Source organism: Berghia stephanieae, chromosome 1 (genome assembly GCF_034508935.2).
Source record: "Berghia stephanieae isolate SIO BIC M18660-M18661 chromosome 1, UCSD_Bste_1.3, whole genome shotgun sequence".
Taxonomy (NCBI): Eukaryota; Metazoa; Mollusca; class Gastropoda; order Nudibranchia; family Aeolidiidae; genus Berghia; species Berghia stephanieae.
Window position 1 is genome coordinate 57503840 of NC_088360.1, and position 22741 is coordinate 57526580.

The 22741-nt window shown below is 34.8% G+C and overlaps 1 protein-coding gene and 1 long non-coding RNA gene across 15 annotated transcripts in view; both read left to right on the forward strand.

Annotated features, from left to right (window-relative positions):
* Positions 1-22741, forward strand: part of LOC144978153 (uncharacterized) — a 252283-nt gene that overhangs the window by 86083 nt on the left and 143459 nt on the right. The window lies entirely within an intron of this gene.
* Positions 4641-22741, forward strand: part of LOC144978218 (uncharacterized) — a 29125-nt gene continuing 11024 nt past the window's right edge. Inside the window, exons 1-5 of the long non-coding RNA XR_013646487.1 lie at positions 4641-4796; positions 10782-10946; positions 12207-12382; positions 15932-16154; positions 18495-18702. This is a non-coding gene — a long non-coding RNA (uncharacterized LOC144978218). The remainder of the gene's footprint in view (positions 4797-10781; positions 10947-12206; positions 12383-15931; positions 16155-18494; positions 18703-22741) is intronic.

Here is a 22741-nt window from a genome sequence, read left to right on the forward strand (position 1 = left end):
CACACATCTGATGGCAAAATTAGCTACAAGCTGCTCTATAACGAAGAATGGGAAGAGTTCTCTCTACGTGGAAACAGCACTCAAATAATTAAAGAACCTAACCCGCTGTTTACAGGCCCAAAAAGTATCAAAGGAACAAAGTGGAGGCACATTCAGGAACTGAAGGCTGTAATACCACGAGACTTACACCCATTCTTTGATGCATTGCCCCATGACTAATTTTGAGTTAATTTTGCATTTCGTGTGAAATCAGCTGATTTTTTTAACCACAAACTGTGTGTGTGTGTGTGCGTGTGTGTGTGTGTGTGCGTGTGTGTGTGTGTGTGTGTGTAAAGCGGAGGGGCAGTCTCTCCCTTACATGTATTAGTATATATTATGATGTAATATGCCATGTGTTATAGTGCACCCTATTGATGAATTATTGACACAAAAGAAATGCTATCATCGTTATAACATTTTTAGGCATTATTGATATTGTTGTATAGTTATTCTAATTTGTATCAATATTAAGGCCTATGAATTATTGAATCAAATTTGTAAATTGTGTTTCTAACTGACCAAAAGTTGTTGGTTAATCTTGTAAAATAACCCCCCCCCCCCAAAAGTGTTATAAATGGCTTGAGTATTCTGTAACTACCATAATAATGTAACCATTTGAGTGTGTTCCTCTTTGTTGGATTTTGTGCTTGTGTCCGGATGAGACTTATAGGTGATCTCAAACTATGTATATTGATGGTATGCTCTTGGAATCTACATCTGATCCCGATTTGTTCCCATTCCTCTTTGTCTTACTATCTCTTGGGTACTTTAATTGTAATTCTAGAACTTTTTACTATCCCATTCTCTTCCTTTTTACTGGCGCTGTTATAACCTAAATGTGTTGCAAGTGCCATAACACCCTTAAAAACAAAACAAAACAAACCATAATCCAAATGTGTGCGCCATGGCAATACGAAAGAGTTGATTGCATACTATCCAGTTCTAGTCGTAAGACAGACATGGTCCCTAAAAGAGAGTGAATGACCAAAACGGTCGATATCTTAATCATTTATGGGTGTATGACTTTATTACTAATACATTACTCGTATGTACATTCTTTTATCCATTTATCGCAATTTGTGCGCTCAATATACTATTTATTTAGTTATAATATTTCCAAGATGTAGCGCATAATCATGCATATTCATGAACGAATGTATACATACTGTATATTTTTATTATAAAAGTAAAGAAATTCTTGCTCTTAAAGGAAGTAAAGAGTACGCCCACCCACTCTTACAATTTCCAGATGCGAGGCAATTAAGCGCTTAGAGCATGGTGTCAACTGTAGATCAGTGCTATATAAATGCTATGTATTTATTATGTAGCCGAACAACCTATTTTTTCAGTATTTGCATTCAACGCTTTGGTACAATCACAGATATTGACTATGAGAAAAATGAGTAAATTATGATTTTTCTTCCATGAGTAACTTGCAGCATATTGTTATAGAAATAACAAAAACGGTACGATGAGAACCGTCCAAGTACCTTTGCTGTGCACAGTGATGACAGTTTCTGACAGGCGCTATGCGTGCAATGCCCTATCCGTGTTTACGTCACGCCACCTTGCAGAGAAACGGTCGGGCGCTAAACGAACACGGCCCTATCCGTGCAATAGCTGACGGATTTGTCGGCGCTATTCGTGTATGCGCAATATTTCTTTAAATTTCATCAACTTTTTAAAATAGGCAATTGTGTGTTATCAGAAATGCATTCTTAAACACTTGTAGGCAGTGTTGACCTCATATCCATGCAAAAGGAGCGGTAATAAAGTTTTTTTCACTTTTCTCGAAAGTGTAGTTCCTGCACTTACACGGTTAGAGTCGGACGTCGACGATATATATATATATCTATATCTATATATATATATATATATATATATATATATATATATAATATATATATATATATATGTGTGTGTGTGTGTGTGTGTGTGAGTGTGTATGTCCGAATCTGCAGTGTGTAATGTTTTTTACTGATGGTCAATGTGAAGCGCTTCGAAGCTTCGGTATAAGCGCTATATAAATGTACATTTATTATTATTATTATTATTATTATCATCATCATCATCATCATCATCATCATCATCATCATCATAATCATCATCATCCTTATCAACAACAGTTTCATCAAAATGATGAAACTGTGTGTGTGTGTGTGTGTGTGTGTGTGTGTGTATATACATATATACATATGTGTTGACCACGTATAAGTAAGTGATTCCATTTATATTTTTATATTAGCTCTAAGAAACATGTTTTGGCCACATATAAGTGAGTGATCCCAGATATTCGAAGAGTGGGGGAATCGTATTGCATTGACACGTAGTACCGCAGGAGAACGGTTTTGAGCTGGCGGTAGGTATAGATAGTATGCGCTTGGCTAAGAAGCTCATAAACATTGCCATCCGGAAGTATACCGGACCAATACACAAAACTGTGTGTACCCATGAACGTTTATAGTCGGGTTAATACAGTTCAGTGAGAATTACTCATAAACGCGGATGGCATTAAAAAAAAAAACAATAACAAAGACATGAGTGACGTCATCTTCGAACTGTCTGTAACGAGCAATATTTTCTATGTTTATATAAGGATTGTACTCTGTCAAGCATTGGCAGATGGCGGTACAACGAATTATTTCATTGTTTTTACACAGAAACCAAACCGTTACACAGCAAAAAGCAGGGTAATCACAAATCCCAAGTTTTCATTGGTTAATAATCTACAGGTTAATGTACTGCTAACTGAAAATGGTTGACGTTACTTACAAGCGGTGATCATTCAACTAAACCAAATAAATGTAATCAGTAATTATTCTCATATGTGTAGAACAATGTGAATATAGTTTTATGGTACGGTAAATAACATGAAATAAACTCTTTTATGTTTCGACATAGCACACTTATTTGAAAGCCTGTTGTGAGTTGTTGTGAGCCCTTGATCTTAGAAGAAAAAAACCCCCAAAAAACTGACTAGCTCGTTGATTGAGAAAATAGGTTTAACACTTTCATTTTTCCAATTTAGATACAGTAATTGTGTTTTTAAAAACAGGAAACCATTCACTTTGGATGATGAAGATGCTGATGATGATGAGGAGGAGGAGGTAAACAAACCAATGTGGTTGATTTGGCTGCAATCGACACACAAACTGTTGTGACCTGAAATTTGGACCGAGAAGGTCTGTTGATGATGTAGGTTTAAGTAAAATACTCGCACTTGCCCACCAGTTTAAATTTACCAAAACACAGTAAACTACGTGTGACATCCGATGTTTATAGAAGAAACGAACTTGACGTCACTCGCTTCATTGTCCTTGTTTTTAGCCAGCCATTTTTATGAGTAGTTCTCACTGAATTCTATCTATCAGACTATAGCAGTTTAAGGACACACACAGTTTTGTGTGTTGAAACGATACTTCCGACTGTCGAATGTTGTGAGCTTTTTGGCTAAATGCACAGCATTTATGTACAGATAGTATGCGCTTGGCTAAGAAGCTCATAACATTGCCATCCGGAAGTATAACAGACCAACACACAAAGCTATGTGTAACCATGAACTTTTATAGTCTGGATAATACAGTTAAGTGAGAATGACTCATAAACGTGGATGGCAAAAAACAAAAACAAAGGCTCGATTGACGTCAACTTCATTCTATCTATACACTGAACCACAAAACTCATGCCAAAAACTTCAAATGGCTTTAACCTTTGAACCGCTCAAGATATTTGGATAATCTAAAAAGATTCACAAACATCACCCTAAGATCTGTAGATTGCCATATTTTCTTCTATCTTTAAGATTAATAAATAAAAAGGCGGTTTGAATGTCCAATTCAAATACGTACTGACAAAAAATCAACAATTTCAACTTTAACGGGTTGGCTACATTTTTTTTTCTCCATTGTAATTCATTCAAAGGTTATAGCCGACGTGCACTTAATTGCAGGTCTGATGACACAATTCCTTATTGGCTCATTGTCGTAATGGAAATCTCATAAAATGATGCAAAATATTGTCCATTACAACAATGTTAGACGAGGCTCGTAAGTGGGTTCGGATGTCAGATCTGCATATGTGCACGTTGGTTATAGCCAATTAATTTTATGTGCAAAGCAATGGTGGTTTAAGTGAAAATTACCGACCCGACTGGAGCTCAGAAAATAACAAATAGCTGAGTGACGTCACTTCATTTCTTCTGATCATAACAATTTCAATTCAACAATTATCACCATTATAATTATCATTATTACTATTGGCAATTGCCTAAAAATAAACGTTTGAATTGAAAATCTGATCATAACAGAAACCGCATTTACTAGGTCTGCTATAATTTCTATTGGCAACGTGCGTGTGTGTGTGTGTGTGTGTGTGTGTGGTGTGTGTGTGTGTGTGTGTTTCTGGGGAACTAGTCGCATATTGTGTATGCCTCTATGTGCCAATTCAATGTGTTTTAATATGATTTGTCGCTGACCAACGTGGGATATTTTACAAATCTAAATCTGGGGCTTTATTTATGAAGTTGTAAACATACCCATGTGCCAAGCCAAACAAAATGACAAGAGCTTTGAACACTTTTCATTACGTGTCCACTTCTGCAATGTGACCAATGACCTCGAGCACATGCAAACAACACACAACTACACATTAACACATGTCGGCTGTCGGTGAGCGCCATTTTTCACGCAAATTCAAATCTTAGATACATTTTAGATGATAAAACAGTGAAAGATTCGAGAGGCTATTTACATCAGAAGGTGAGGAAAATTACTGTTTTCTCATATTATTTAAATTACTACCAAATTTGCAAGCGGTTTTACTTATCTATAGAATCAATCGAGTCATTTGTAATCTATTGAATCGTAACTGTGTCTCTCTACAATTCAAATTTTGTTCCCCACAATACTTAATACTTAGATATACACTCGGGCACGGTTTCCTCAAACTCCTCGGGACATGCAAAAAAGTTCGAGGAAACCGTGTTTGCCAAAAACAACTTGATGGAGAGGGGAGAAGGTCGGAGGGGGGGGGGGGGGGGGGGGGGGGGGGGGGGGGGGGGGGGGGGGGGGGGGGGGGGGGGGGGGGGGGGGGGGGCAGTGAGGTTCAACGGTATGGTCTTAGCTTTGAACCCTTAATATACCTCTTTAGTTCGAATATTCACCGCATTATGTGGCCTCACAACATTCATTTACTGTCGCAGCCAAGCATTATCAAATCATGGTGCGTGATATTGAAATTAGAACGAATGGGGAAGTGATAAGATTGATCACAGAGGTGTCAGTAATGCGAAGCGGCAATGGAGTGCGTGTATATATATATATATAGACGTATACATATATATATATATATATATGTCTTGAAAACAAATAAAAATTGAGCTTTATATAGCGCAATATCCACTAAATGTGCTCAAAGCGCTTTACAAGGGGTCCCTGGTCAACAGCAACGTTTAACATTTAGGCGGGACATGACGCCTGTTAGGCGATATTACAATTTTTCGGACAAAGGCAACGCTGGTAACGACCAGGCACTCATTTTACACCTGAGTACGGAGAGAGAATGTGAGTAAATAGCCTATTCCAAGGACTCAACTATGCGCCGAGCGCGAGGCTCGAACCATGGACCTTCCGATCCGAAAGCGAGTGTCATACCACTAGACGACATAGCCGCAAAATATATATATATATATATATATATAAAATATATATATATATATATATATATATATATATAATATATATATATATATATATATATATACATTATTATAGAATGTTTTTACTCGCGTCATTACTCGATTTTGGTCAGAACATGTCATCATCGCAATCATCATAATTCATTTTTATCATCATCATCATCATCATCATCATCATCATCATCATCATCATCATCATCATCATCAACATCACCTATATTATTTTCATTACAATTATTTTAATAGTATTGTCACATCAATAATTTCAGTCAGCTTATCGTTCTTACCACAGCACAGAAACTGCTCTGTGCTGTGTTGCGAGTGATTTGCTTGATGTTTTAGATAAAGGTTCTGTTTCTCTTCTGACATTGTTAGACCTTTCGGCGGCGTTTGATACTATTGATCACGGTATTCTCATTAAACGACTTAATATAACCTTTGGCTTGTCTGGGACTGTCTTGCAGTGGTTTGAATCTTATTTAGATGGCAGAAAGCAACAGGTTATGATTTTAGATAAACTTTCTCGTCAACATACATTGTCTTTTGGTGTTCCTCAAGGCTCTGTTTTGGGTCCAATTCTTTTTGTTTTGTATACTTCTCCATTATCTAATGTCATCACTGGTCATGGCTGCGCTATCATCTCTATGCAGATGATACGCAACTTTATGCTACTGATAAAACTAAAAATCTCGAAAATATTGTGAAACGTGTGGAAGAATGTGTGACGGATGTGAAAGAGTGGATGGATGCAAACAAGTTGAAAATGAATGAGTCAAAAACAGAAGTGATGATTGTGGGAAATAGAGGGCAGTTGAAGGTGAATGATGGTCTTGAGGTGTTGATTGGGGGTGAAAAGATCAAAGTTTCAAAGACTGTGAAAAATTTGGGTGTCTATTTTGATTCAGAAATGAAAATGTCAGCTCACATTTCTGCTCTCTGTAAATCTTTATACTTTCAATTGAAGAAAATCAGTTCGATCCGTCAGTATATTGCAATTGGAACATGTAAAACATTGGTTGTTTCCCTCATTTTTTCGAAACTAGACTATTGTAACTCGCTGCTTGTCAACTTGCCTCAGGCTTCTATTAAACAATTGCAACTACTGCAAAACAGTGCAGCAAGATTAGTTTTTGGCAAAAAAAAATTTGATCATGCAACCCCTTTGTTGGCCTCTCTCCACTGGTTGCCCATTGAAAAGCGCACATATTACAAAGCAGCGTGTCTTGTTTATAAGTGTTTGGCTGGTATAGCACCGGCATATCTCACAGATCACGTGGTCATGTGTAAATTTGAAAATTACACTTTAAGATCATGTAATGACCAAACGAAAATTTCGGAAAAAAGATCAAGAACAAAATTTGGTGATAGATCGTTTGCTTGTTTCGGCCCCAAGATTTGGAATGAACTACCACGTGGTCTGAGGGAGTGCAAGTCTTTACCTACTTTTAAAAAGAATCTCAAGACACATTTTACTGTATTTGTTTTTCTTGACTCTATATGAATCCTTGATTTGGCTATGAATTGTTATTGTTGTTATTATTTTATTTTTTTTTTATTTTTTCACTTAAAATTGATATTTATATTGTAAAGTGCCCAGAGCTTGTGTTTTACACGAGAATGAGCGCTATATAAATGTGTATTATTATTATTATTATCATCAATGTATGTCATTAATACCATCGTCGTCGTCGTCATCATTACCATCATCATCATCATCATCATCAACATCACCTATATTATTTTCATTACAATTATTTTAATAGTATTGTCACATCAATGTATGTCATTAATACCATCGTCGTCGTCGTCATCATTACCATCATCATCATCATCATCATCGTTACAATTGTTTTCATTACCCTTGCCACATCAATAAATGCCATATTCATTACCATCATTATCAACATCTGCATCATCATTATTAATAATTGTTTTCCTTATTTTCATTGTGATAATATTTTGTTGTTATTAATTTTATTCTTTATCACCGTTGTCATTGTATCATCTTCACCATTATAGAATGTGTTTACTCGAGTCATTACTAGATTCTGGTCAGAACATGTCATGTCAACCAATTCAGACAAATGAATGACTTTACTCCAATTAAAATGTTCATCATCATCATCATCATCATCATCATCATCATCATCACCAGCATCATCAACATCATTATCATTGTCACCATTGTAGTTGCTTTTATTCCCATTGTCACATCTATTTATTTCCATCATCATCATCATCATCATCATCATCATCATCATCATCATCATCATCATCATCATCATCATCATCATCATCATCGTTATCATTAATATCATCATCGTCACCATCAACAATTGATCAATTGTTGGAATTGTCTTCACTGTGAGTTTGTATCATTGCCATATTTATCTTTGTCATAGCCGCCATCTTTGTAATCTTTTTCGATATATTTTACAATCTTATTCGTTATATTTTATTACAATCATTGATATGATTTAACTTACAATTCTGGGTGTGGGCAGGGAGGCACTTACTGTGTCTTCTTTTCCCCTCTATCTGTTTTCCAACATGCTTTCTGTCTTTGTTTTGGAATGAAATTACTTGGTTTTGTCCTGACCCTGATCGGATACCCTGGCTGGGAGGGAAGCAGTCAAATGTATAGTTAGTTTTGGGAGATGATATTTTTTCCCTTGTAAATCATCTCTCTGTTATGCACTGTATTATGTTTTATTTACATATGTAAACATTTGAGTGTATTCCTTTTACTTTTAGTGGGGACCTGTGCTTGTGTCTGAATGAGACTTTTAGGTGATCTCAAACTAAGTGCTTTGATAGTGTGCTCTTGGAATCTACACCCGTTTCCTATTTGAACAAATTCCCCTTTGTCTTGCCTTTGCTTGTGTGCTTTAATTGTAATTCTAGAACTTTGTACTATCCCATTTTCTGCCTTTTTACTGCGCGGCGCTGATATTACCTAAATGTGTTGCAAACGTCGTAAAACCCTTTAAAAAAATAATGACTCTTACAATGAACATTTTTGCTCCCAATATCATTTTCCACATTGCATTGTCATCCTTGTCCTCATATTATAGTTATCGTCAGTTTTGCTATCCCTTCGAATGGTATTATCATTGTCAGCATCACTACCATTATCATCATTGTCACCATTCCTTATCTCCTCCTTTGTCATCTGTCATCATTTTCATCTCATTCATTATGGTTTCCCTTGTTTTCATTGTGACCATTACTTTTATTATTGTCATCCTTTGTTGTCATAATTTTTATTCTTTATCACCGTTGTCTTCTTAATCATCATTGTATGAGAGTAATTGTCCTTAGGCACTGAAAGAGATTATTTGTGTCAAGATTAACCTATCAAATGTCTTATATGATAATCTATATCATCACAATTTGCTTTCATCATTTACTGATATTCATCATTAGGATTTTCATAGATATCATTATGTCCTCGTCCATTGTCATCATGTCATACTGTCATCATTGACAGTTTGCTATTGTCACTATTTTCACTAATGTCATCATCGACATAATTTCTATAGCTGTCATCTGGGTGAGGTTTCTTGTCCTCCTAAAGTTTCGCAGGGAGGCACTTTCTGTTTCTTCTAGTCCCCCTATATGTTTTCCACCTTGATTTCTGTCTTTGTCTTGGAATACGACTACTTGGGTTTGTCCTGGCCTCGGCCGGAATTCTTCACAGGTAGGGAAACAGTCAAATTTATAGTTATAGGTTTTGGGAGATAATATTCTTTTTCCTTGTAAATCATTAATCATCTCTCTGTTAAGTATTGTGATATTGGCTGTTTTGAATAGTATAATGTTAGCATTTGAGTTTGTTCCTCTCAGTGGGATTCTGTGCTTGTGTGTGGATGAGACTTTTAGGAGATCTCAAACTAGGTACATTGATAGTGTTCTTTGGAATCTACATCTTTCCCCTATTTGAACCATTCCCCTATTTTCACTTTTTCTTGTGTAAGTTAAATTGTAAATCATGATTGTTTTACTACCCCATTTTTCTCCTTTCCCATTTCCTTCCTTTTTATTGGCGCTGAAATGACCTAAATATGTCACGAGTGCCGTAAAACCCTTATAAACAAAAACAAATTACTGCAATCATCTCTGTCAAAAAATGTCAGAATTTTTATCACTGCTATTATTGTAACCATTGTCTTTATCGTTACCATTGCAAGCTTTATTACCATTTTACTCTTTTCCACCATTACAATCTTCATTGTTACCTTTGTAGATCTTTGTTTTGTTTTTATTCAGTCTGCACTAGATTCTGGCCATACCTTGTTAGGTTAAATAATTTAAATAAAGGGAGTACTTTACGAATGATTCATTTTAAAATGTTTTTTTTTTCAACTTAATGATTTGACGCGATCTGAGAAGAATGTGACAACGTAAAATCTAAAAAACAAACATCATTACCAATGTCATAAGTGTGGATTTTTTCACCAATATTATTATATACATACCCGATTCTGATCAGACCATGTAAGGAAGGAATCTACTTTAATTTCAAATATCTTTTAACCTTTTAAACAATTTTTAAAAAAAAAACTTTTCATTTGTCTTAAATCGATTGAATGACACGATCTGAGGATAATTTGGTGTAAACATTTCATCCTATTCACTTTCAGCATTATTAAATTTACCTTGAATTGCCATCAGTATTACAATGTCATCGTTATACTTACGTATAACCGTACTCTTTTAATATTATCTTCATTGCGATTCATGTTCACATATTATTATGGAAGAGTGTTCCAGTTTTTGATAACGCAGGGTGCAAATGAATATTTGAATATGTTTGAGTTTGTATATTGGTGTTTTCGTGTTATTGAGTAGGTTTTTCTTTGAATGCGTGGATTTGTTGTATGTCTATAATATGTTCTGTTGAGATGATATTTTTTAACTGTAAACCATCTCTCTGTTGTGTACTTTTAAAACAAGTTGACAATATATTGTAATTTATAACCACTAGAGTGTTTATAGCAGGAACTGTTGCCTATTTAATTCAATCCCCTTTGTTTTTTTACAACAGAAGGATGCCCTTATTTTATAAAGAGGTGCCTTTTCTTTGAGAGACAGCGATCACCATCAAGTAAGCGATAACGGATGATTCTACAAGAAATGTTGTCGAAAAGTATAATACAATTAAAGTCGTAATTACAATGACTGTATTAATTGTGTGAATCTCATTTTTAAGGTAAGACTTTTATTCCCCCTGTTCTCTCTTTCCCCCCCCCCCCCCCCCCCTTACTTCTCAATGTCTACTTGTGCTGTTTCAAAAAATTTCGTCGAAAAATATTTTTTATGGTACTCCTCCAATAACATCACCCATTTCTCATTGAGCTTTTTTAAAAGAACGAGCTTTTTTATAGCACAATATCCGCTAAACATGCTCAAGGCGCATTACAGGGGGACCTCAGCCAGTAGAAACATTTAAAACGTGCGATGAGTCATTGCGACATTTCCATTTTTTACCTCAGTTCCATCTCTACTCCTCCCTCTTTCCCTCCCTCGCCTCTATCACTCTCTCTCTCTCTCTCTCTCTCTCTCTCTCTCTATCTCTCTCTCTCTTTCTCCCTCCTCCCTCTTTATCTCTCAATCCATCTCTCTCTCTCTCTCTTCCTCTCTCTTTCTCTCTCTCTCTCACTCTCTCTCTCTGTCTTTTTTTCTCTCTCCTTCTCTCTCTCTTATCTTCTAATTATCTCACTCTCCTTCTCTCTTTCTCTCTCTCTCTCTCTCTCACTCTCTCTCTCTCACTCTCTCTCTCGCTCTCTCTCTCTCTTTCCTTCTCTTTCTCCTTCACAATATCCGCTAAACATGCTCAAGGGGCATTACAGGGGGACCTCAGCCAGTAGAAACATTTAAAACGTGCGATGAGTCATTGCGCCTCTTAGGGGGTATCACACTTTACGACAGATAACAATTTGTTAACGGCCAGGTACACATTTTACAACTGAGTACGGTGCGGTGAGATAATGTGTCCTCTTCCAAGGACTCAACTATGTGCCGCTCAGTGCGAGATTTGATCCCAGGACCTTTCAATTCGAATTTTGAGTGTCATACCACTTACTAGGCCATATAGCCATACGATTGGTTTTGTTTGTCTTGGCCGAATTAGAGATTTAACAGATTTGATTTAGAAATAATCAATAAATAATGAATATTTCTTAAACGCCTAGTTTTTTCAAAGACGAAAAAGAGCTTCCTAAAAATGTATGGCTATAATGAGAAATTCTTACTTTTTAACAAGCAAAAATGGTATAATGAAAGATTATTATGACATAGATTTTTTCTCTACGCACATTCCCCAAGTATGGCAAAAAGAAGGAAAAAAAGGCCCAAAACTCATTGACTCTGAAAAGTTTTAAAATATATTTCGATGGTTTACATGTTTCTCTTTTATAATCAGATTATATAAGTTATAAGGTGAAATCAATTTTGTCTCATTTTAACACAGATCAACCTATTACGCCATGAGACAACATTGTTACACTAGAGAGCGTCTTTCCTTCAGATAGGGTGTGCATCATGATGGATTTCTTTGAGGAACGGCATCATTATCTTAAAGACAGCATTTTACAAATCCCTTTTGGTCAAAGGACTGGATTTATTGATTAGATTTCATGTTATCAAGTAAGATTTCCATTTTTTACCTCAGTTCCATCTCTACTCCTCCCTCTTTCCCTCCCTCGCCCCTATCTCTCTCTCTCTCTCTCTCTCACTCTCTCTCTCTCTCTCTCTCTCTCTCTCTCCCTCTCTCTCTCTCTCTCTCTTCCTCCCTCTTTATCTCTCCATCCATCTCTCTCTCTTCCTCTCTCTCTCACTCTCTCTCTCTCACTCTCTCTACCCTTCTCACTTTCCTTCTCCCTCTCTGTCTTTCCTTCTCTCTCTCTCTTATTTTCTAATTATCTCTCCTTCTCTCTCTCTCTATCTCTCTCTTTCATTCTCTCTCTCTCGCTCTCTCTCTCTTTTTCTCTCTCTTTCTCTCTCTCTCTCTCTCTCTTTCTCTCTTCTCTCTCTCTCTCTCTCTCTTTCCTTCTCTTTCTCTGCTTCCCTCTCTCTCTCTCTCTCTCTCTCTCTCTCTCTCTCTCACACACACACACACACACACACACACACCCACACTTTCTTTCTCCTCTCTGTAAAGATGTCGGTTGTGTAAAGTTTGGACGTGGACATGCATCGGAGGAAAAGATTAATATGACCTTAATTTTTCAGTTAAGCAAATCCCTCCACAATATGGCAATTAAATAAACTGCCCCCCCCCCCCCCCCCCCCCTTTCTGCATTTATTTTGACCATATTTTGGTTATGCTATCGTCTTCATTTTTTTACCGGTGCTGAAGTAGCCTAATCCAAAGTGTTGCAAGCATAAATTAATTAACAATCAATCTCTCTCTCTCTCTCTCTCTCTCTCTCTCTCTCTCTCTCTCTCTCTCTCTCTCTCTCTCTCTCTCAATCTCTCTCTCTCTCTCTTTCTCTCTCTGTCTCTCTCTTTCTCTCTCTCTCTCTTTCTCTCTCTGTCTCTCTCTTTCTCTCTCTCTTTCTCTCTATCTCTCTCTCTCTCTCTCTCTCTCTCTCTCTCTCTCTCTCTCTTTGTATTGACGGCAAGATGATAATGGGTGATATTGGCCCTGTTATTGAGTCCCGTTGACAAATTATTATTTTCATCAGATATCTTGTTAAGAATAATTTCCAGTGAGGATGAATAAAAGGATGTTGAAACTTAATTTTATAAATAAACCCGAAAAAAAGAAGAGGCAGAATCCTTAAAAATATTTTGCTCTTGGAATCTATTTCTAATAGAAGTTCTATTCTCCCTATTTGAACCAGCCCCTACTTTTTCTTGGGTGATTTTCATTGTAAGTCGATATATTTTTTGACTTTTGACTCTCCACTATCTCCTATATAGGCGCTTAAATGACCTAATACTAATACTGATGCAAGCGCCCTAAAATGGATAAAAAAGCAAAACAAAATAAAACTAGTTTAATTGACGTTACTTTTTGTTGTGGTGTTCACACGTTTCAGCGTCATTTAAAAGTTATTTTTAGATTACCTTTAGAAATAAAAAGCAGGAAACATCTTGGTAAAAAAATAGATCACAGCACCGTGCCAAATATTTGTTTATATTTACTGATTTGTTAATCTAAACAAATACAGTTCACTCCGGATAATCGAAACTCGGTTAATCTCAACTTTCGGTTACTGGGTGGGGTTCCCTACCTCCACAGTGGGCAGGGAGGTACTTACCGTGTCTTCTATCCCCTTATATCTGTTTTCCAACTTGCTTTCTGTCTTTGTCTTGGTGTGAGATTGCTCGGTTTTGTCCCGACCCTGGCCGGAGTCCGAGCTGGGAGGGAAACAGTCAAATGCATAGTTATTGTTTTGGGAGATGATATTTTTTTTCCTTGTAAATCATCTCTCTGTTATGTGTTATTATATTTGTTATTTTTAATGTATAATGCAAGCATTTGAGTGTGTTCCTCTTTGTTGGATTTTGTGCTTGTGTCTGGATGAGACTTATAGGTGATCTCAAACTAAGTGCTTTGGTGGTATGCTCTTGGAATCTACATCTGATCCCTATTTGTTCCCAGTTCCCCTATGTCTTACTTTTTCTTGGGTGCTTTAATTGTAATTCTAGAACTTTTTACTATCCCATTTTCTTCCTTTTTACTGGCGCTGATATAACCTAAATGTGTTGCAAGCGCCGTAAAACCCTTTAAAAAAAAAACAAAAAAAAAACAAACTTTCGGTTAATTGCAACATTTCCCATGCAACGGAATTAATTCTATATAAAAGTCACTGGTTAATTGCAACAAACTTTGGTTAATCCCAACATTTTTTTTTGCCCTCAAATAGTGGTAAATTAAAGAAATCAATCAATGTAACAAAATATCATGATTAAATTTCATCATGGAAGAAATCGTGACAGGTTGAAAAATTGAGAGTGAGCGGGATTTTATGCTAAAGTAGTGTGTCACAACTTTATTTTAGACAAAAGAGGGCGGGGCTTTGTAGTTTGGGTTTGTTATTGCATCTGTGGCCATTAAATAGGCATTGAGGGTGCTGGTCATAGTCTTTAAAAGAGGAAGACAATGCCATTTTAAAAGAGAGACTCAGCGATATCCTTTGTTTTGAGATTGACAACTGTGCAATGTATCCAACGAGTTTGGTGATAACTTACTGTCTCTCGTCATGGCTAATCTCTTTGACTCTTACAGATGTTGAGAACAAAAGAGTGAAAGTGGATCAAATCTGAATAAGATGTAGACTTGCATCAAAGCTGCTTTTGCTTGACATAATCCATACAGGCTGCCATATGGTTTTTAATTCAATCATGGAGCTCAGTCTGTGGCGGACTAAGAACAATTTTTACAACTGGTTGGAATTTACCATACATGTGTACAATGTAGCAATAGTGGACTGGAATCCCAACTTCGGTTAATTGCAACATTTTCGCTGATCCCAAGGTGTTGCGATTATCCGGATTGGACTGCATATTGAGCTTGACAAACTTGAGCTGTTATATAGAGCAATATCCACTAAACGTGCTCAAAGTGCTTTACAAGAAAACAACGAGAACACTTAAAATGTAGGATGAAACATGATGCCTGTTTGGCGATGTTATTATATATTCTCACAGACAACTCTGTTAATGGCCTGATACTCATTTTACACTTGAGTACAGTAAGAGCATGTGAGTAAAGAGCATTTTCCAAGGACTCAAATATGCACCACTCAGAGTGGGACTCGAAGCTAGGACTTTCGAGGGCTAGTGTCATAGCACAAGACCAAATAGCCGCACAAAAAAAAATATTACATTTTAATCAGGCAAAATCCATAGACAGAGACTTTGTCATTCTCTTTTCATCTCGTATTTGTGCAATCATTAGTTATACAATAATGTGACCACAACTCTTTGGGAGAAAATTTTGCCAAATATTTGTTGAGCATACTTAAACTACCAAGTTTTGATCTGGATTAAAACATGGTGTATCTGTTCCCTACTCGAACTAATTCCCTTTTGTCTTACTTTTTTCTAGTAATTCTAGAAATTTTTGACTACCCCATTTACTTCCTATTTATCGGCGCTCATATGACCTTAATGTGTTACAAGTGCCGACAAGCCCCTTAAACAAAACTCACCATTCATTCCAATTGTCTCCTCCTCCTGTTGCAGATCATCATCAAATCTTCTACGTGAGTGACGTAACATTCAAGAAGTGATAATACACTTGAAACAGAAATGGAACTATCTATGTCAAGAAGTGAACAACTCTTCATCGGATGATTTTGGGAATACATATCTTTCTTCAAAAGATGACAGTTCATTTGACGTTTCAACACAATCAACACTATTGAAAAAGGACACGAATTTGATTTTTATTAAGGTCGTAATGATGGTGAGAATTTGGCATTTAATTCTGTTATAATTTTAATGCTAGTTTTATTTCGATGTCAAAATTATACGTAATCTCTCTCTCTCTCTCTCTCTCTCTCTCTCTCTCTCTCTCTCTCTCTCTCTCTCTCTCTCTCTCTCTGTCTCTCTCTCTCTCTTTCTCTATCTTTCTCTCTCTTTTTCTCTCTTTTTCTCTCTCTTTCTCTCTCTTTCTCTCTCTCTCTATCTCTGTCTCTCTTTTTTCTCTGTCTGGCTCGCTCGCTGTGTGTGTTTGTGTGTGTGTGTGTGTGTGTGTGTGTTTGAGAGAGAGAGAGAGAGAGAGAGAGAGAGAGAGAGACTGTGCGTTTGATTTATTTATATTAGGAATGTAACTCTGACAATTATTTTATAAACATTGAGCTATGGTGACGTAAGCTGGACCTCAATATATAAACTGTAATTGAGAATGCTCGCTTACTGAGTCTAAAAGTTTTTTACTGGTTATGTTTCTTGACTTAAATGATTTGCTCATTAGTTTTATGGAATAAACAGCAGGTAATTCAGTAGTTAATTATTAGTATCTAGTTTAGCTTACATACCACAAAACTAAATTTGTTTATGTATTATGATAATAGCATCGATAATAAGTGATAGACAATAGTAGTAATTATGATAAAAATCCTACTTGATGTGTCAAGTGATAAGAGGGATGTGAGGTAACAATTTATAAAAGAAAATAAAAGTATCCTTCAGAGCTGTATGTAGGTTTCTCTATCAATATAAGGACAGTAGTTTTATTTTATGGGGATATATAGCCTGTCAAGTAAATTTATGCATGGCTGGAAAACGATGATTAAAATAATAATAATAATGTTTAATAATAATAATAATAATGATAATAATAATAATAATAATAATAAATAATAATAATAATAATAATAATAATAATAATAATAATAATAATAGATATAATAATAGCAGTAGTGATAATAATTGTAATAATGATGGTAGTACTAGTAGTAGTAGTTGTTGTAGTAGTATAATAGTATAATATAATATAATAATAATATAATAATAATTATAATAATAATATAATAATAATAATAATAATAATAATAATAATAAAATAATAATATTCATTGTTATATTAATCATAATCATAATAATCATAACAATAATCATATATCATAGTAATAATAATAAAAAATAATAATATTAATAATAATGATAATAATAAAATAATAATAATAATATAAATAATAATAATAAATAATAATAATAATAATATAATAATAATAATAATAATAATAATAATAATAATAATAATATAATAATAATAATATGAAACTGAGAAGCATGTGACTTGAATAGTAGGGTTGAAATTCGGGGTGGAAAATGATAAAGAAATAGAATATTAGGGAGAAGATGTAGAATAAGGGATGGAGCTTAAAAGATGGAAAAATAGTTAGATCAACAAAGGAAGAATTGAGGTGTTCAAAAAAAAAAAAAAGGAAAGCTTCCATTACCTGTTTAATCAGGCAAAATCCATAGACGGAGACTTTGTCATTCTCTTTTCATCTCGTATTTGTGCAATCATTAGTTATACAATAATGTGACCACAACTCTTTGGAAAAAATTTTTCCAAATATTTGTTGAGTATACTTAAACTACCAAGTTTTGATCTGGATTAAAACATGGTGTATATGACTGACCTCGGGTTCCCTTGTACAATGTTATACTTAACGAGTAGTCTTCTATGAAGCAATTAAACGTTTTTAAATTATACCCAAATGACAACAGTGACTCACCATCGATGGATGGGATCCATTGATCTCCCATAGTGGGCAGGAGGTCACTTCCTGTGTCTTCAATCCCCTTATATCTGTTTTCCAAGTTGCTTCTTTCTTTAACCTGGACTGGAGTTGCTTGCTTTGTCCTGCCTTTTCTTGGGGCCCTTGGCTGAGAGGGAAACAGTCAGATGTTTAGTATTAGTTTAGGTAGAGGATTTTTACCCATGTAAATCATTCCTTTGTTTTATTTTGTTTGTGATATTTTCTGTTTTGGATATATTCTGTAAATATTTAAGTATATTGGTCTTAGTGGGAGCCTGTGCTGGTGTGAAGATGAGACTTTTAGGTGATCTTAAACTAAGTTAATTAATGAAATGCTCTTGAATATTTATCTGTTCCCTACTCGAACTAATTCCCCTTTGTTTTACTTTTTCTAGTAATTCTAGAAATTTTTGACTACCCCATTTACTTCCTATTTATCGGGGCTCATATGACCTAAATGTGTTACAAGTGAAGACAAGCCCCTTAAAACAAAACTCACCATTCATTCCAATTGTCTCCTCCTCCTGTTGCAGATCTTCATCAAATCTTCTACGTGAGTGACGTAACATTCAAGAAGTGATAATACACTTGAAACAGAAATGGAACTATCTATGTCAAGAAGTGAACAACTGTTCATCGATGATTTTGGGAATACATATCTTTCTTTCATTTGACATTTCAACACAATCAACACTATTGAAAAAGGACACGAATTTAATTTTTATTAAGGTCGTAATGATGGTGAGAATTTGCCATTTAATTCTGATATAATTTTAAGGCTAGTTTTATTTCAATGTCAAAATTATACGTAATCTCTCTCTCTCTCTCTCTCTCTCTCTCTCTCTCTCTCTCTCTCTCTCTCTCTCACACACACACACACACACACACTCTCTCTCTTTCTCTATCTATTTCTCTCTCTATCTTTCTCTCTCTTTTTCTCTCTCTCTCTCTATCTCTGTCTCTCTTTTTTCTCTGTCTGGCTCGCTCGTTTTGTGTGTTTGTGTTTATGTGTGTTTGAGAGAGAGAGAGAGAGAGAGAGAGAGAGAGAGAGAGAGAGAGAGAGAGAGAGAGAGACTGTGCGTTTGATTTATTTATATTAGGAATATAACTCTCACAATTTTTTATAAACATTGAGCTATGGTGACGTAAGCTGGACCTCAATATATAAACTGTAATCGAGAATGCTCGCTTACTTAGTCTAAAAGTTTTTTTACTGGTTATGTTTCTTGACTTAAATGAGTTGCTCATTAGTTTTCTGGAATAAACAGCAGATAATTCAGTAGTTAATTATTAGTATCTAGTTTAGATTACATACCACAAAACTAAATTTGTTTATGTATTATGAAAATAGCATTGATAATAAATGATAGACAATAGTAGTAATTATGATAAAAATCCTATTTGATGTGTCAAGTGATAAGAGGGATGTTAGGTAACAATTTATAAAAAGATAAAAAATAGTCCTTTAGAGCTGTATGGCCACGTAGGTGGAGATTATAAGTTTCTCTATCGATATAAGGACAGTAGTTTTATTTTATGAGGATAGATAGCCTGTCAAGTAAAATCATGCATGGCTGGAAAACGATGATTAAAATAATAATGATGATATTAATTATTATAGATATAATAATAGCAGTAGTGCTAATAATTGTAATAATGATGGTAGTAGTTGTAGTAGTAGTAGTAGTAGTAGTAGAAGTAGTAGTAATAATAATAATATTATTATTAATAATAATAATAATATTCATTGTTATATTAATCATAACCATAATAATCATAAACAACTATCATTATCATAGTAATCATAATAATCATTATCATGATAATATAATAATAATAATAATAATAATAATAATAATAATAATAATAATAATAATAATAATAATAATATTATAATAAAAATAATAATTAATAATAATAATAATAATAATAATAATAATAATAATAATAATAATAATAATAATAATAATAATAATAATAATAATGATAATAATAAATAATAATAATAATAATAATAATAACAATAATAATAATAATAATAATAGTAATAATATAATAATAATAATAAATGAAATTAAGAAGCATGTGACTTGAATAATAGGGAGTTGTAATTCGGGGTGGAAAATGATGAAGAAATGGAATATTAGGGAAGATGTAAAAGAAGGGGTGGAGCAGAAGATGGAGAAATAGTTAGATTAACAAAGAAAGAATTTAGGTGTTCAAAAAAAAGGAAATACTTTCATTACCTGTTACATCTCTGTACCGAGTCCTTACTGTCAAAACGACATCTTCTAAGAAATCAATTTCTATTGCGTCAACTTCCCCCCCCTTCTTGTCTTTTGTTCCCATTTTACAGCATTATCAAATCTTTTAAACATAGAATTCCAGCAATTTATTTATTTCAAGATCAAGTCCCCCCCCCCCCCCCCCCCCCCCCCCTGTGGCATCTGGGGTCCCTCAACTGAGAGGGGTCAACAATTAACCCACTGCAAGCTTACATATGCATCATCGTAAGATTCGACTAAACGAACCATTTAGGTTAGGTGGCATCAAACAAAAAACCGCATCATAACTAGGCATTTTGATGTCTCTTCTCTTTCATCATTATCATCATTGCCTTTTTCTCCCGGTCAGACAAACAGTTTCCATCCTTCTCTATCTTGTTTATCTCGTTCCAGCACTTCTCTGTATATCGATCAGCTTATTTAATTCTTCTCCATGCTCTGCGTGGCCTTCCCCTTGATCTTCTGCCCTGAGGGTTCCAGTCCAACACTTTCGTTGTTATAGTGGAGTCATTCTTTCTAAGGGTGTGTCCAACCACCTCCATAGTCTTCTCCTATTTCCTCTCTCACTGGTTTCTGCTATATTCTTTTTCATACTTCTTCGTTCTTAATTCTATCCATCCATTTTATTCTGAGTATCTTACGCATGGACAGAGCTGCCAACCTACTGAAAACAATGCGGAATTGTACGCATTTTCAGCGATTGTACGCATGTAAGCATTTCCCCCATTTTCAGTGTACAGAGTCACTTCAGTTTTCTTTAGTTGTAATTCATATTATTACTAGCCTATTGAGAAACCTTGGTGACCAAGTGGATGTTCATATATTTTTTGACCAATTATGGTTGCTGCAATTGAGCTTGTGCGGTGTGACTTTATGTAATTATACCGTCCTCTTACTTTCACAATGGTTAGTTTCTGTCGATTTCAGGATTGTACCCATTTTTATGAAATCTCCCCCATTTTGAGGTCCCATTGTTCACATTCTGTAGGACAGACTTTACGTTTGAGTTGATAAGTCTTAGCTTTAGTCAAGGGAAGATATCTTAAAATCTCCAAACTCTGTTCAAAATGTGAATGCAGCCTGTGCCTTTCCTATTCGTGCTTTCACCTCTGCTTCTGGGCCTCCATCCTTGTCAATTATGCTCCCGAGATAGCAGAAAGGGAGTCCATAATGTGCCAGAATTTTCCACAATGTTGATCTGTCAATAATGTCGAAAGCCTTCTTGTAATCCAGAAGTTGACAATAAGAGGAGAGTTCCATTCTATAGATTGTTCCACTATGAGTCGGAGAGGCAATCTCGTCGGTGGTTGAACGGTTTTTCCGAAAAACTGCCTGTTCATCCCGCAGTTTAGCATCTGTTGCATTCTTAATTCTCTCTAGAATAATACGATTGCAAAACTTTCCTGGGATATAGAGAAGAGTTATTCTTCAATAATTATAACAATTACTGAGATCCCCTTTCTTTATTTAGAAGCTTGACAAAATGTCCTTCCTTCCAATCTTCACTTTGTGAAAGAGTAATCAATTTAAAAAAGGGAGCTGAGCATTTTAAAATACAGGAGGTGATGTTGTTTTGTGTTTTTTAACATGAATTAATTGAGAAGTATCATAATAAAAGGAGCTGAGAAGTTTTTAAAAAAGAAACTTGAGTAAGAACTGATAAGGTCCAATAAAGACGAACATTAGAAACTAAAAAAAACAGTGAATTAAGTTTGAAAAGTACGGAGCTGTTAACTTTTAAGTTCCTAAAAAAAAAATTTAAAAAGATTTGCGGTGTTCAAATAATAATGAAGCTTAAAAGTCATTTTAAAAATTAAACGGAAAATTATTTTTTAAAGAGACAGCACCGAATAAATTCAAAGAAAGAAGGAACTGAGAAATTAAAAAAATACAGAAACTGAGAGGTTCAAACAAGAAAGAACGTGAAAGCTCATAAAAGCAGTAAAAAGTTTATAAAAGAAGAAACTGATAAGTTCTCGAAAAAAAACAAAGACAAGAATTGAAGTTTTCAAATGGATAATGCGCAGAGAAGTTATAAGAAGGAGCAAAATGGATAAAGGAACTGATAAGTTCCGTTCAAAAAGAAAGATGTAAGGAGCTAAATAGAGAAGGAACAACAGTTTTTGTTAAAAAATTATATTAAAGGAACGGAGAAGTTTAAAAAAAATGATAATAATAATAAAGGAAAAGAGAAGTAAAAGAAAAGTAAAAAGAAAAGAACTGAAAGGTTCAAAAGAGGGAAAAGCTTAGTTTCTCAGAAAAAGGAAACTGATGTCTAGAAAAGAAACTTGGATAGTGATAGAAAAGAGAAGTCCAAAATAATATGGAACTGAGAATTTCAAGAATACAAAGAGAGAAAATGTAAAAACGGACCTGAGTTCTAAGAAAGAACAGGAGGATTCAAAAAGGGCTGGAACTGAGTAGTTAAATAAAACTGTTTTTTGAATAGAATGAACCAGTAATTCAGGTAAAGAAGTAACTAAGTATTCCACTTC